Source organism: Mustela nivalis (genome assembly GCF_964662115.1).
Source record: "Mustela nivalis genome assembly, chromosome: 4".
In the NCBI taxonomy this organism is placed as follows: Eukaryota; Metazoa; Chordata; class Mammalia; order Carnivora; family Mustelidae; genus Mustela; species Mustela nivalis.
In genome coordinates, this window is record NC_139023.1 from 146,550,859 (window position 1) to 146,565,391 (window position 14,533).

The following is a 14,533-nucleotide window of genomic DNA, read 5'->3' on the forward strand; positions in this document are numbered from 1 at the left end:
TGCCTGGGTGCCTCTGACCTTCAGCCTTCAGCTCTGGCAGCAAGGAACCGGTTCAGGGTTTCAGTGTGGACAAACCTGTTGGTGAGTACTTTGTGTGCAGGAGCCCCTGATTCCTTCTTCCCTGGTTTGGCTCTCGGAGCCTCCTTTTTCTTGCTTGATGCAGAAAGGGGTGGCCAGGAAGCCGCTTGTTCGTTAGGGAGGCCAAGACTTCTGGGGAGGAGCCCAGGCTCACAGAGGTCCTCTGGGCTTCATTCGTTTTGCTTGTCCCTGATGCTTTCCATATCCTATGATAAAACCAGCCCTATTCTAACTGGAAAATGGAAAATGACCATTCAATTCCCAAATGTAGCCCTTTGGGCCATATCCCGCCGACCCCCAGACTGGGGAACGTTGAGCTATGAACCTCCGAAAAGAAATAAGGTGGTCTTTGTTCTTGCTGCTACACTGCTTGGCCACAGTATTCCTTAGACTCTGGAGAAAAATGACTAACGGATCCATAAATCCTAATGCTGTCTTGTAATCAGATTTGTAAAAAGGAGATATATGAAAATTAGGCCTTTAATGTGTTCTCCACAGATACCACTAGAACAAAGGCTATAACATTTTGTTTGCGTCTTGCTTGCGAATTTGTTTGTGTGTCCACATGTGATGTAAATGGAGGATAATTTCTCTACCTCCGGATGATACTGCTAAAATTAATTTGTAGAAGAGCTCTTTTTAATTGGTTTAAAGGCCAGCTCTTGTGAGAATTGGGCATTCTAAAACTCAGAAAAATGAAAACGAACCCAAACATTTAAGTTTATATGATCTAGGAAAATACTTTATATCAAGGATAATTACAGCTATTTAATTAAAATGAACAGGTCTTTAGAGGGGTCAGCATTAGTTATAGAAGCCTGTGTTTCCTGAAAGTCCATCTCATGCTAAGTTTTAGGATTACCGGAAATAAGGGAAACAACTCTGTATGCAAGGAAAGCAAGATTGGTTATTTAAATAGAAAACTTGGGACAAACTCTGACTATAAAAGGAAAGTTGTAGACGGCTTTTGTGCAATGGGCATCTTTGGAAAAGGAATTTTGTGCATGGTCATGGGGAGTGAGATGATGGAGATTAGTGTGTAAATAAGTTGACTAGGGAGTGAGCGTCCGAGAACAAGATCAGGTGAGAAGTGAAGCGTCAACAGAAGCCTTAGTTGACTCTCTGAGAGTTCCAAATATTGGGTTACCCCTCAGAACCACCCTGAAATGGGACAAAAGGGCTGGATTCTCTACCCTCCTGTGGAACGATCTTTGGACGTGACCACCTGGTGGGGGGGCACGCCCTTGGCAAGGCCAATCTCTTGGGTCAGAGCAGTCCCACTGGCCTCACAGAAGTGAGGACTGCGGTCTCCTTCCTACAGCCAAGAGCTCTTCATTCCTGCTGGGGATTCTGGTCCGCACATCCCAGCACCCAAAAGAACTCAGACCCTCAAAGTGCCCTGGACGTCCTTGTCTCAACAGCCACACGGGAGAGGACGGGAGGAATAAAGGAGCGACTGCATAATTTTTTAAAATTCACCTTGGATTGAATGGGTCTTCATATCAGAAGTACACTGAATGAGATGGAATTTGGTTTTTCTCTGTTAAAATGACAGTTTTCTTAGATTAGTCTAAATTATAAACGAAGTGGGTTTTCTTATCTTTAATAGAATCTGTCAACAAAAACGAAGTGCCTATTTTGTCTTTATTAGGTCTTTGATGAAAGTTGAAACATCTATGTAACCCCTGTACTTGCCTTTAGAATCTTATTGAAGCCTTTGGATATTTCTGACAGACTTTCCAGAATTCAACTTGTAAAGGAAGTCTTTTCGGCAAATTAGGCTTGTTGATTTGGAATATCAAATTACATGGGAAGCATTGTCAAATAAATGGTGATAAATTTCCTTGGGTTATATTATATGGTTGATGGCTAACTGTTCCAGAAAACATAATTCTTAAGGTTTTACTATGTCCTGAGATAATGTCCTCACCAGCAATTCTAATTATTGAAGTGTGTGCCACAGAATTTCCTTGTCAGGGGCACCATAATAACATACAGGTCTCTGATAGCTTTAGGATCATAAAGCTAAAGAGAGTAGGAATTTCCACAACTAGTGGGAAAACTGCATCAAATAGAACAAGAATTAGTAACATGGGACCAAATGAATTGAGGCAGATGGTTCTATGACTCCTGTTTGAAATGTTGCTGGTTCTCTAACATTTGCTCTTCCAGTTAAATTTAAGGAAACTTTTTTTCTTAAGTGACCTGACTTACTGAAATCTGGTAAAATAATCCTTTGTAAACAAGTATGAAACCTTTATCTTTTTCTCCCTGCCTGATCTCTCCAGAATTCAGAAATTCCTACTGAGTATTCTTCTGTTTTCTTGGCAGCGTATTTATTTGCATAAGTTTAATAAGGATCTGTTCTTATGTCAGGACACAATAGGAAACACTGGTTTTATTATCAAGGCTTTGACCAGAATGTCCTGTTTGAGGGAGATCTGCATAGACTCGGATGTGACCAGACAGCTTTAAGGAACTAACCTCAACTTTATAAAGCCAATGAAACCCCTTGGAAAAATTGACCTGGGACCTTGCTTCCAGGGGTACCAGCTGCCTTCCAAGGGAGTAAAGAAAGTTACTTCCTGGCTGGTACCAGAACGTCAGGTTATTCTGGGGACCCCTAGAAAGGACGAATTCATCCAGACCTCTAGGTATTGCAGATGAAGTTGGATTCCAGGAAACAGATTTTTTTTTTAAAAACTACAAAAACCTGTATGGTCAACTGTTATTGCTGTGCTTATATGATTAACTAGGCCAAGTTAATTATAACTAATTCCAGCCATAAAAATCTACCATTGGGAAATGCAGACCTTGAGATGGTCACAGATGGGGTAGTTTTACAGATGAGGGGAAACCAAGAGCTGGATGCAGTGGTGAGCCATCAGCTATTGTCCATTGCCAAAGACATTAGAAACTGGACGGTTTGATTGTTCCTTTGGGCAGTTGGCAGATCAAGCTGGCAGCCTGTACAAAGACCCTGTATAATGGCTTTAGTACCAGATCTAAATTTAACTAAGTATCCACTCTGGTTTTTGGTTGTTTTTTTTTTTTTTAAGATTTTATTTATTTGAGAGAGAGGGGGAGAGAGCATGAGCATATGAGCTGGGGAGAGGCGCAGAGGAAGAGAGAGAAGTAGACTCCCTGCTGAACAGGGAGCCTGGGATCATAACCTGAGCAGAAGGCAGATGCTTAACCAACTGAGCCACACACGCGCCCCTATCAACTCTTTTTTTTTTTTAAGATTTTATTTATTTATTTGACAGAGAGAAAGATCACAAGTCTGCAGAGAGGCAGGCAGAGAGAGAGGAGGAAGCAGGCTCCCTGCTGAGCAGAGAGCCTGATGCAGAGCTCGATCCCAGGACCCTGACATCATGACCTGAGCCGAAGGCAGAGGCTTTAACCCACTGAGCCACCCAGGTGCCCAATCAACTCAATTCTTAAGAAGAGCTGAAGAATGGGGATTTGAACACAATGCCGGCATTCAAGCCAGCTGAAGGGTGCCTGGGTGGTTCAGTTAGTTAAGCATCTGCCTTCAGCTCAGGTCATGATCCTAGGGTCCTGGAATCAGGTTCCCAGCTCAGCAGGGAGCCTGACTTGCCCTCTCCGAGCTGCTTGTTCTCGCGTGTGCTCTTTCTCTCTCTCCCCCTCAGATAAATAAAGGAAATCTAAAAAAAAATAATAAACAAATTTAAAAAGCCAGCTGGGAATATAATGAAGAAGGGATAATCTTTATCCCAGAACCTCTTATGGGGAAAAAAAAAGTCATATTTACCAAAGCACTCATCATGCGTGAGTTGCTACTCTTCAGTGGATCCAGAAATCTACTGTGGGTCCCAATCTTCAGAGAACTGTTCAAAAAGGTCTTCCAAAAATGTAACATTTGTCCTAAACACAGTCCTAATACTGGGTCTTCACCAGTTCTAAAAGGACATACAACTTCAAGGTACCAGACCTGGAGAAGAATGGCAGGTAGACTTTACTACTAAACAACAACAGGTAATTTTCAATATTTGCTAGTATTTGTAGACCCCTTCTACAGGTTGGGTTGAAGCTTTTCCATACCCTTCAGAGAAGGAGAAGGCCTCAGAAGTTGTCAGAACACCTTTAAACAAAATTATTCCTAAGTTTGGATCGCCGCTACTAAGTCAGAGCAGCATTTGTGACAAAAATCACATGAGCAGCACCCAATGCCTCAGACATTAACAAAAATGAAGTGCTTCCTAGCAACCCCAATACACTGGAAAAACAAAAAAAAAAATAATGGTGTTAAGGGAAGTTTAGCAAAAAGTTGCCAAGAGGGGCGCCTGAGTAGCTCAGTGGGTTAAGTCTCTGCCTTTGGCTCAGGTCATGATCTCAGCATCCTGGGATCAAACCCCACATCAGGCTCTCTGCTCATCAGGGAGCCTGCTTCCTCCTCTCTCTGCCTGCCTCTCTGCCTACTTGTGATCTCTGTCAAATAAATAAATAAATAAAACTTTTAAAAAATAAAAGTTGCCAAGAAACCAACTTGGATAAAGCCCTTGCTAATTGCCCTACTTTGAGTAAGAGTGGCCCCTCCAAGTGAGCAACTACAGTGAGCATCCCAATTTCCTCAAAAATCAGGAATAATCAAAAGATGGGGGATTGAAACAAGTAACCAAAGCCTTACTGATAAGTCGATTAACATGGTTTTTATGTTACATGTATTATCTAATACAATATTATAATAAAGTAAACTAGAGAAAAATGTTGAGAAAATACATTCGCAGTATGCCCTAGAGTGAAAAAAAAAAATCCACGTTTAAGTGGACCCATGGTTCAAGGGTCAATTGTACAGCGTTCCAATGAGCTCAAGTGTGAAAGCCAAGCAGATACCAGGGAAGATTCTGGGTCCATGAGGCTGAGATGCACCTGTGTACATTATCATGCGTTCAGAGCTTTCCTGTACTAAACTCTGGGGCAAACATGCAGCAGGTCAGACAGACCTCGAGAATTAATATCCAGACACAAGAAGCTTTGAAAATTACCTTAGATGAGTTATTTATAAGATAACCAGGAAATACTTTCTTAACCCCTTTCTAAGTTGGTTGCCTGGCATTTAAAATGGCAAGAAGGTGCTTCTCCTAGAGGACCACCTATTCCTTTTGGGAAGTATCCAGAACTGGGATCTGCAGGTCCGAAACCAAGCAGAGTCAACTGCTCGAGGAAAAACATGCTTGTACGCGCAGTCATTGGTGTGAACCTCAACCCATCATATGAAAAGTACTGGACAAAGCAAAAGCATCAAGAGATTTGACCCGAGGGAGAGTCACCTGTAACCAAAGGGATGGTTTATCTCCCTGTGTTTTAAAGTCTTGGTGCTAGAAAACCAAAGATATTTGAACGTATCCTTCAGAGGGTTTAACCCTCTGCCTTCCCCTTTTCAGTTGTTAAAGCTGGTCCAGGCCTTACATGATTCTGTGTGCGCCCCTGTGTGCCTCCTGCATCTTTCACACCCCAGCCTAGGTTGGTGGTGGGCCACACCTTGACCTCCAGTCTAGGTGCAGCTCGCCTTCAGGTGTGACACTGCCACCCCATGGAGAAAAGGGGGTCTGCAGTGCCTCTGAGTCAGAGCTTCTAGATGAGCCTTGAGATCTCTAGGAGTATTTGCAATTCCACCTACTTCAACTGTTTCTTCCCCTATCAGACACAGGGTAACAGATATGAGGAAGGCGCACATGTAAGGGGTTTTTGTTTGTTTGTTTTTTGGGTTATTTTTTTTTGTTTTTTTAAGGTTCATTCCTACTCTGGAGAAACTATTCACAGTCCAGTTTTTTTTTTTTTAGATTTTATTTATTTGACAGAGCAAGGGCGGGGGGGACAGAGATCAGGGGGAGAAGGAGAAGCAGACTTCCCGCTGAGCAGGGAGCCCAATGCAGGACTCGATCCCAGGACCCTGGGATCATGACCTAAGCTAAAGGCAGACGCTTAACCGACTGAGCCACCCTGGTGTCCCTCAGTTCAATTTTGAAGGAATTCCCTCTCACTTTGTTTGGGAACAATTAAGGTTGAGAAGGAATAATGCTATGTCTGCAACACTTAGAAACAGATGAGCAGAAGTACCCTGCAGGACACGTGCCATTAATTTCCTCAAATTTGTTCCCAGGAAAAGAGCAGGGAGCAGTGGGCGGCGTGGGGTGAGGCAAGAAACAGGACGGGATGGGCGTGTGCCCAGAGGAAAAAACCTTTTTGCAACCAGAAAACCTGCTAGGAAGCAAACACACTCACGTACTCCGATCAAAAAGAATCCAAACTGAAAAAGTGAGTTGAGTTTCTCCCTACAAAGTCTGGATGACCAAATGGCCCCTAACCAGCTCCTCGAAAAGAGAAAGTCTGCTGATCTCCAACATACTCGTGAAGGAAAGCTGGTATGAAGTTTTCCTCTTCACAGTAAACCTCTATCAACCATATTGCTCTTTTCTCTCTGCTTGGGCACTATATTCCCAGCCAGCATGTGCCTGAATGAGGAAAGCAGTCCAATAGTCAACCTCGGGACTGAGATTTGCTTCCAAGCGTAGCTGGAAGGTCTAATCAAGGTAAGCTTTGCTTTCAGGCAACACCACCACCTGACCCAGGGGAGTTTCCAGTCTGAGAAGCTTTGACAAACATATCAAGTATCAGCCATAGAGAAACACGCACGGTCTGGAGAAGCCATGTGGCTTCTTTGCGGGATTTCTCTAGGCTTTTTGGAACCAGAGCGTGTCTGATGTGTAACAGTGATGCTCACTATAACCGAGCTCTAGAAAGATGCTATTATCTAGGAGCTATCCTTTTCCCAACCACTCGGCACCTCTCCATCCTTTTCAGGGGCTGCTCAAACCCCAAGCTGATAACCCCTTCCCTCCGAGCCTCTTGAGGAGTACACCCACCTTCCACAGACCAGCACAGCACTGGAATTTCCTCTCTGATTTCCAGTTTGCAGGACCGGATTTAATCTGGGATGGGAACAAAGTTTCTATCAGGATCAAGTATGGCATTAAGCTAACCTGCTGCAGCAAGAAAAATACATCTATAATTGATTGGCCTTTGCAAGCATTCATTAAAGCCCTTTCTGCCCATATAAAACAACCAGCTTTAGTTAAACTCCAAGAGACTTTTATGGTACTGGAGATACAGGCTATGCTGTATTAAACACTGATGTCCTAGAGATAAGACCTATCCATCTTGGGTGCCTTAGAATTAGAGGCAACCACCTAGACCTTCAGTCCTCTCATAGCCTCAATACTCCCAGATGAAGTCTGTCATCAGGGCTCGGGGACCTGTCCAGACACAAAGGATCCCCAGGTTGCCGGTCTTGAGGTGGGCAGAGAAGTTGAGATACCAGTCCACTTCCAAAACCGTACTCTCCCGTATTTTATGTTAACCCACTATCAAGAAGTGATCCCAGTTCTTTATTTGCCCATTTAGAATCCCATCATTTGTCATTTTCTCACTACAATATTGGTTCTTACAGCATAATCTCTTCTGATAATCACAGTCAAGCGAATGCTGCAAGTCCTGTTTAATAGAACTTGAACAGATCCGAGGCTATTGTGGGTTGTCCGCAGTAAAGTTAATTCCGTGTGTTGCTGATTCCACCCCAAGAATGTCTTGCCTATTATCTATTACCTGAAGGATCTCATCACCTTTGACCTTGACATCAGGTTGCAACAGGTAAGAATATTTTGGTAACAGCTATTTATTTCAAGGTTTCTATTAGGTTAATACATGCCTTCTAGCATTTCCTTAATTTGGATTTATCAATTCATATTGGGTTATCAATTCACTCGTTTAAATCTCCTCCTTAAATCCCTGTATCTTTAGCTGTGTCTAACCACACACATGTTCTACCCCCCCAAAGCAATTGACTTGCATATAGCACATCCTCTCAAGGGGATTTTTAAGGCTAAAAGGGGTAGAAAATAAATGAAGTTCTTTTTTTTTTTACTCAATTTTCTGGAAAACCAAAGCAGTATTTCATGTTTTGTTTTGTTTTGTTTTTTAATATTTTATTTATTTATTTGACAGAGATCATAAGTAAGCAGAGAGGCAGGCAGAGAGAGAGGGGAAAGCAGGCTCCCTGCTGAGCAGGGGCTAGACCCCAGGATGCTGAGATCATGACCCAAGCCAAAGGCAGAGGCCCAACCCTCTGAGCCACCCAGGTGCCCTGTATTTCATGTTTTTAAAAGTTGAGATTCAGAAATGTACCTAAGCCAAAGAGAGCTTATGTAACTAAATAAAAGATCAGTTCTTATAACCAGCCTGTGTGAACGTTCAAAGTACTCCATACCTAGCATTGCCTCTCTCTGTTTTGTGAAGGACTTAGAAATACAGTATAGCTTTTTGGTGTGTTTCAGCAACTTTTACAAAATTATATAACTCAAGGTACATTCAGTCGAACTTGTCAAAGTGTTTCCAAAACAATATTTTATAGTTTATAGTAGCTCCCAGCACTTTACTTTGCTAGATATACAATTAAGCAACATATAAGGTGTCCTTAATCACCATTTTAATATTAAGGCTTTGCAGCAATCCTAGTAATTTGAGAAGTCGTAAATGTTTTTGAGAAAAAATATAAATTATACTTATTTTAGAATAATTTAATTTTGAAGACTAAAAAAATTTGGTTTGAGAACCACAGATAACTCCTACTGCTCTTTTACTCAAAGTTCAATTGTTTTTCATATTACTCAAAACACACACCAATCTCCCACCATGTCCTACGAGACCCTACCCTATCCAGCCTCTGTCCCTCCAGCCTATGCTCCACTCTTCCCCTGGCCTTATTCCTTTTTAGCCACAAAAGTCTATCTTGCTGTGTCTCCATAATTCTAGCCTCCTCTGACCTCACAGTCTTTACACTTGTTTCCTCTGCCTGCAGACTTCATGCAGTGACTCACACAGAGCCTCACCCCCTCGCTTCGTGTCTCTGCTTAAATGGACCCCCTCAGAAAACATCCTGTCTGGAAGAACCCCTGTTCCCTAGCCTTTTAAATCCTGTTTGATTTATCTTCATAGCGTTTACCACTTCATGAAAACGTTACGTATCGGCGGCTCCCGGTCAGGAATGATCCTACTTTCCAGAGGAAGCTGGGCAGTGTCTGCAGATGTTTTTGGCTGTCACAATCAGGAGAGTGTTACTGGCATCTAGTGGGTAGAGGCCAGAGTTGCTGCTAAACACCCAGCACTGCACAGACCAGGCCCTGCAATAAATGACCTGCCCAAAAGGTCCTTGGAACTGAGGTTGAGAAACTCTTCTATATAAATCCTTTCTCTCTCCGGGATTAATATAAACTCCATGGGAGTTGGTGTCTATTTTGCTCACTTATTCCCAAAGCCTAGATTTTTATGTATAGATACTAAAAGGAGTTCAGATCCACACAGCTTTCCAAAATACCATACCAAAGACTTGCATGGTCTTCCTTACTGTTGGCTCCACCGACTAGAAAAATACCTTTTTCAGAAAATCCTAGATCAGTAGGAATATTAGCCCTCATACTTAGAAGAAATCTTATTCTTTAAGAAATTTTATTCTCCAGGTGTCTGGGTGGTTCATTTGATTGGGTGACTGCCTTCAGCTTCGGTCACGATCCCAGAGTCCTGGGATCAAGTCCTGAATCAGGCTCCCTGCTCAGCAGGGAGTCTGCTTCTCCCCTGACCTTCCCCCTCTCATGCTTCTCTCTCTTTCTCTCTAATAAATAAACAAAATCTTTTTTTAAAATTCTGTTCTCCAATACACATTAGTCTATAATATGTATCTATTTTTATAAATTACACGAGGATAAGAATTCTCAGATACTTAACATGATGCTATTAGTCATATCATTAAACCTCAAGGTCACTGGGTCTATCCCTTTCACCGTGTTGCTTGGTAAGCTTTGTGTACTAGAGTAGATCTTATTGCTAACTTATTTCCGATTTATAAATCATAACTCTTTTATTTTGAATTATCTGGGTTTCATTACATAACTGTCTTTCTCCTACCTATTAGGTCAGTGACCTAGTTGCAGCTGAATTTGATCTCGATACCCAGATGTTCCTCTTCTCCAAAAAGGAGCTCTGGACCTCTGATGGGTCCATGGATTTCGAGTGTGCTCCTTTCTGAAGGGGAAGGCCCTTCTATACCTAAGGTATGATTTAGAGTTACATTCATAGTTACATTCGTCCATAGTCTTTGGCCTAGTGGTGGCAAATACTTGGCCCATGGAACAGTGTGACATCATTACCTTTCCAGATGTAAATGTGTTAATCAACTATGCTCTCCTTTTCCTGTCAAAACCCCCAGATCTCCAATTATCAGAATTGTCATGAGTGATGAAACTCATCCTGATACTATATCTGATTTAAAATACCACAGAAGCTGCATCTATGATTGTGCTGCCGTTGTCCAAGTGTCCTTCTAAAGATTTTTATCTAAATTTGGTTTTTAAAAAAAAAAATTTAGTCTGTATGAATGTAGGCACAAGAATATCACTTTTGGTAATAAGACTTTGAAAAGTCCTCATTTCTTTGGGGTAAGTAATCTGTTTAAAAAAATAAAACTTTGAGAGCGTAATGGCATCATCTAGCTCAGTAACTTTTATAGTATTTCACAGTTTTATGAGGATGTTCCAGGAGAACCTTCTATTCATCATCAGATGTACTGGCTGACCTTGACAAAATCTGGAAAATGTCTCCTTTAGGTCTCTATGATTTTTTTCATTCTTCAACAGTTGCAATCACTAGCTTCGCATCCAGGAAAGAAAATCAAAGTGCCAAACTCACAAACACACTTTAGCACAGGACTCTCATCTGACTTTCCCCTATGGTCAGCATGACATCAGATTTGTGTATTTTCTTTCAGGTTCAAAGATCTCAGGTAAGGTAGAGGTGGACCCAGTTCAACATTGCAACATTGAGAAGGTGTTCTATGTACAGAAACAGATAAACATGTCCCCAAATATTCCACAATATAAGAAATATGGCTGCTTGGCTGACTTACCCTCCCTACTCCACAGGTTCAATATCCTGGTATATGATTTCTGTTTATATGTTAGCATCTACTCTCTGGTCAGTAACATGCTACCTTAGGGTAAGAGGGGAATGACAGGGTATATATCATTGCTACCAGTGGACAATGCGGCTGGCCAATTAGACACGTCAAGCCCAGTTTCATGACCTTTATTTAATGGTGACTCTTCAAATGAAAAATTTACACTTTAGTCAGAAAGAAACTTATCGACCATTCACTTTTTAATACTAGTGTTTAAAAGCTAAAGCAGGGGCGCCTGGGTGGCTCAGTCGGTTAAGCATCTGCCTTCGGCTCAGGTCCGGATCTCAGGGTCCTGGGATCACACCTTGCATCAGGCTCTCTGCTCAGCAAAGAGTCTCCTTCTCTCTCTCATTCTCCCTCTGTGCTCTCTCTCTCAAATAAATAAAATCTTTAAAAGGGAGGGAGCCCTGGGGGACTCAGTGGGTTAAGCCTCTGCCTTCAGCTCAGGTCATGATCTCGGGGGCCTGTGATCAAGCTCCACATCAGGCTCTCTGCTCAGCAGGGAGCTTGCTTCCTCCTCTCTGCCTGCCTCTCTGCCTACCTATGATCTCTCTGTCAAATAAATTTAAAAATTTTTTTTAAAAAAGCTAATACCAAATATCTCATGTCATCTTTTAAGATAAAGCTCATACCCAGAGACTTAAGTTAGAAAGTGTGGCAATGTGGATTTTGATGCCCAAAGGAAGCACTGCCTCTAGGGAACCAGCCCGTGTCTGATGTTTTCAGCCAGTCCTCCGCTGTCCTCTGCTCTCCTCTGCAGGTATGTGACAAGCAATTCATGGTAACAGTAGCCTCCAACTTCCCTGCTCCTTCACTTCTCATACTTTATAAACTTCCTCAAAGCAGATTTTTATTTGCTTCAAAGGTGACCACTGGGGGAGAGTGGTATATCCACTCAGTTTACACTATCTGATCAAGACAGCATGCATGCAAACAGCATTTGAAAAGAGGAGTCTAGAGTATCATCTGTCCATAATTTCTTTTGCTGGGGGCAAAATGTGGAAACACAGTGGAAGGGCCAATCCTGGGTGCCTGATCCTGTCTCAAAATGTACGTACTGATAAAGACGGGCACTAATATTCAACACATCACCCTGAACCATTCTCCAAACTAATTCCAGGTGACAAGGCTCATGAGCAAATGGGTCTAGAAATTAAGTATGGACACCCAAAGCAGCACCATATCCATCTTAGAGAGCCCGTGTTGTCTCGTTACTGAGCAGCCTCAGGTTAGGGACTTCCCTTATGCTCATATACATGCCTCCGATGAGAAATCTTGACCCATCTGTAAGCAACGTTAAGAGCAATCAGACACTGAAGAGAAGTAAAATAAAATGGAAAAAGAAAAAAAAAAAAAACAATCAGACAGTAACTCCATTGTATAGTTATGGTGACTCCCCAGAAGTCTAAACTGTCTGCTCAAGTTTGAAGGACCTTCTCTGACAAGTGGAGCTTGACCATACCTGGGAAGCAGATCTGGTTGTGTATGCATCAACATGTGAACATAGTTTTCTGACTTCAAACCAGATTAACTGTTTAAAAGTACATCTTAAAAGAATATATAGCAAGATAAATGTGCTTGAGAATTACTTTTACAAGTTCTGAGGTTAAAAACCGTCCTTCCTTTAAAAGAGATGACCCAAATCATCCAAAATCATTGTCAGCAAGTCTAGTTCTCTAAACACCGTTTGTACACCATACTTGTAAGAAGAGGTGGCATACAGCCCTACCAGGGTCTTGGTGCTCACTATGAAAATGAAATTACTCACATGCCATTCACTGAATTACCTACATGCTCTGCATTATTGCCTTTAAAAAAAAAAAAAAGATTTTATTCATGAGAGACGCAGAGGGAGAAGCAGGCTCCCCATGGAGCAGGAAGCCTAAAGCAGGACTCGATCCCAGCACTCTGGGATCACAACCCAAGCTGAAGGCAGATGCCTAACCAACTGAGTCACCCAGGCATCCAGCATTATTCCTTTTACAGTCTCATGACTAGATTTATAAATTTGAGTAAAACAAAGCAAGTCACAATCACAAGTTCAATCATTTATTATTTCCTTTAAAGGAAAGATAAACAACAGGTATTCTGAGATGTACTAATACAGTGCATGTCAAACTTCAATATGCCTGAAGAATTACCTGAAGAGTTTAAAGCTTAAATTTCAAGGCCCCACCTGCAGAGATTTTGATTCAGTAGGTTAGAGTGGGATTTGAGAATCTGTATTTTTAACAAGCTGCAGCTGGTCCTCAGACCACACAGTAGAGCAACACTGCTCTAATATATTGGGGATGTATGTAAATGCTAGTATATTAAAACTCACCAGAGAAATTCCTGGTAAAACTATCCGCCTCTCCGAAATATAAAATAAAAGTATTTCCTCTGAGTTTAGGTGAGGAAAATCATTCAATACTGATGTTACTTTGATGTCATGTTAAAAGATATCTATTGAACAGGCTATTAAGATTTCATTTTGCTCTGGCAGAAAGTTTTAAAACAGTGCTTTGCAAATTTTTCTGTGCCTATGAATCACCATTGAGGATCTTATTAAAATGCAAACTCTCATTCAGCCCATCTGGCCTTAACTTTCTTTTTTATTTAAAGTACTTTTTTAGTAATCTCCACACCCGAGGTGGGGCTCAAACTCCCTACCCCAAGATCAAGAGTCGCATGCTCCTCCAACTGAGCCAGACAGGCGCCCCTGGAGTGAGGCTTTCGAGGCTACATTTCTAACAAAATGGTTCTAAAGGTTCAAAACCTTCACCTAATCACTGTTAAGTCTGAAGATTACTGTGATCTCAATTTTCAAAATACATCAGACTCAGGGTGATTGTCAAATGGAACTTACAATCCTGAGTGATGCGGGAAACCTAAGCAGAAAAGGTGTGAGGTCGTTAGTGTGCTCCTGCCCCTGGCAAGTTGACCAGCCATCAGCAACCACCTATCTTAGGCAGTAATTCTAAAACCCGATTGCCCCAAATCTAAATATGGGGCCTGTGTACCAGTATTTTGGATCTAAATACAGCCCTAATTCCTTTAACTGTACTTTGCAGATACTGGGTTTTGTTTTTGTTTTGACAAATTGAAGGTCTGTGGCAAACCCTTATGGAGCAAGCCTATCAGTGCCATTTTCCCAAGAGAATTTGCTCATTTCATGTCTCTCACATTTGGTAATTCTCACAGTATTTCAAACTTCATTATATGTGTTATGGTGATCTGTGATCTTTGATGCTACTTTGTTTCAGGGTGCCATGAACCATGCCCATCTTAGAGGGCAAAGTTACTGGATAAAGGTTACGTGTGTTCTGCTTCCCTAACTGGTTGTTCCCCGCTTTTCCCCAGACTTTCTGTTAGGGGCTAATGCAGCTGGTGACTTTCAGCTGATACCAGTGTTCACTGACCATTCTGAAAATCCACGGACCC